The sequence below is a fragment of the Mauremys reevesii genome, linkage group 12 (assembly GCF_016161935.1).
Source record: "Mauremys reevesii isolate NIE-2019 linkage group 12, ASM1616193v1, whole genome shotgun sequence".
Taxonomy (NCBI): domain Eukaryota; kingdom Metazoa; phylum Chordata; order Testudines; family Geoemydidae; genus Mauremys; species Mauremys reevesii.
The window spans coordinates 25,302,422-25,304,726 of record NC_052634.1 but is presented as its reverse complement, the minus strand read 5'-3'; the positions used below and the strand labels follow the sequence as shown (position 1 = coordinate 25,304,726).

The window sequence follows — 2,305 nt, the reverse complement described above, 5'->3', positions numbered from 1 at the left end:
CACGGGGGCTGGCCCTGCTTTCCTACCGTCTTCTGATGTTGGCCACAGAGCATCAGCAGCCGCCCCGCATGCTGGTCTGTGGGTGGCCTTCAGTGGGTGTTTGGCATGGCAGGGAGCAGGCTGGCTAGGGGTCTTTGTTGCTGTCTGCTGGCCACGCATAGGCATGGTCCTGCCCTCCTCTGAACAGCCAGAGTTAGTCTGTGCTTAGAAAGCAGAGACACAGGAGACTCAAGGCAAGAGGGTGAGAAAGATTGAGAAAGGACCTATGCAGACAGCCCACACCACAGGGACACTGCCTGGTTAAGGGATGTGGAGGCACCAAATTGCCCCAAATTTCCTGGTGCCCTACGCAGCTGGGTACTGCTCCAGCGGCGACCTCGATCCCCTGGCTGGCTAAGCCGGCCTGGAAAGCTGCCCCTGCCCCTGCCCCTGCTCCGCCTCTTCCCCACAGCCCCCCACCCCTGGTCTGCACCCCCCCCTGCTCCCCCCCAGCCCCCCCCCCACTCGGTCCAGTCCCCTGAGCTACATCCCGGTGGACTGCAGGAGGGATCAGGCGCCCCCTGCACTCACCGGGCGGTGGGAAGTGGAACGACCTGGCCCCAGCCTGCTCTGCTCCACCAGCTCCCAGCCGCGCCGCTGGTGAGTGCTGGGGGGTGTTTCCCCCCCAACTTCCAAGGCTGGGAGCAGAGTGCAGCAGGCTGGGGCTGGATCACTCCACTTCCCGCCGCCCCGTGAGTGTGGGGTCGGGCCTGCCCTGCAATTACCGGGCGGCGGGAAGTGGAGTGAGCTGGCCCTAGCCTGCTCCGCTCTGCCAGCTCGGGCTGGGGGACGGGGGTGCCGTGTAGGGCACCAAAATGTCTAGGGACAACCCTGAATAGATCATTTTCCCACAGGGACCGATGGCTGTTAGAATAGAGATATTCAGGCTGCCTGCACAGGCCTAGACTTTCAGAACTGCGGTGTCAGAGCTGGGAAGGAGGACACTGGGGAACAGACTCTGTCGGTGTATAGAGATAAGCCCGACTGGTGTGAAGGGCTTTGGAATCTGCTTGCTTGGAAACTAATCCCAGTAAACATCCCGTTGTCTGCGCTTCCGACTTCTGGTCTTTTGCTGCTTGCTGTCTGCGTGACAAGAGCCAGGGAAGTAGTCGGGGGAAGGGAAAGCCCTCTGACAATGGCTCCTTGCTCCTCTCCCTCCAGGCTCAGGGGTCAAGGATGGGCAGGACTCCAGGCTCTGCTTGAGGGATCCTGGCACAGGGGCGGGGGGGGGGGAGAAAGGATTGTAGCTTCTGACCTGTGCTCTGGAGAGCAGGTAATAGGTGAAGGGGGTGTTTTTGACTCTTCCCTTCCTCAGAGTCCCCTGGGCTGGAATTCTACATTCCACAGGGCCAAATAACAGGGTGAAGCCACTTGGCTAATGAAAACCAGTGCTCTAGGTGAGGCTTGAACTCACAACCTCAGCATAGCTCCCCTCAGCACTGCTCTATAAGTACTGTGTGCTAACCAATTGCGCCACTGGAGCACTTGTTAGTTATCATTCTCTGAGACCCCTAGGCTGATACAGGCGAGGAGCGACCCCAAAACATTCTCAGTGGGTTGAGAGCAGGTAGCGACAAGTGTTGGTACTTGGTGGGGTGGATTCTTCTTAAGGGTTCCAGGCCCCATTTCACCCTTTTGTTCTTCCCTGTGTAATAACAGAGCTGGTTAAGACTCAATGGAGAGTCTTGCTCCAGACCAACAGAGCTGAAATCACTGATAACCAGCTCTAAGCATTAGTCCTGCTTTGCGACAGTGTCTCTCATGCAAGGAACTGCCGAGTCTGCGCTAGCAGGGAGGCTCCCTCACTAACAGCTGAAATCAGGGAGAGCTGTGTGAAGGGCAGGGCCCCAGGGGTGCCGGAACAGGGGGGAACAACACCCCAGGGCTTTTAAAAATGGGAGGGCTCTGCCTTGCCACTTTGTAATGACTGTAAGGGCGAGTGAGTGGGGGAGGGGGCGGAGAGCAGTGAGCGGGAGGAGGGGTCTTGAGGTAAGAGGCAGCGTAGGAGCGGGGCCTTGGGAATAAGGGGTGGGGCAGGGGCGTGGCCTCGAGTGGAAGGGGTGGGGCTACTGTTTGGGCTCTGGTGGCTGCTACTTTTAGGCAGGGCAAGTGCGGGGGGCAAGTGGGGCAATTTGCCCCACAAGCCCTGGCCAAGAATCCCTTCCCTGGCTAGAGGCGCCTTTTTAATTTTTACTCACCCGGCAGCAGTCCGGGTCTTCGGCAACACTTCAGCGGCGGGTCCTTCAGTGCTGCCGAAGACGCGGAG

General features: G+C 59.1%; 1 non-coding gene across 1 annotated transcript; it reads right to left on the bottom strand.

Moving 5' to 3' along the window:
* Window positions 1–1,428: 1,428 nt before the first annotated feature.
* TRNAI-UAU lies at window positions 1,429–1,522 on the bottom strand. The gene is made up of 2 exons: window positions 1,485–1,522; window positions 1,429–1,464 (listed from the first exon to the last, which is right to left on the bottom strand). It is a non-coding gene; the product is annotated as a tRNA-Ile (tRNA).
* Window positions 1,523–2,305: the final 783 nt, after the last annotated feature.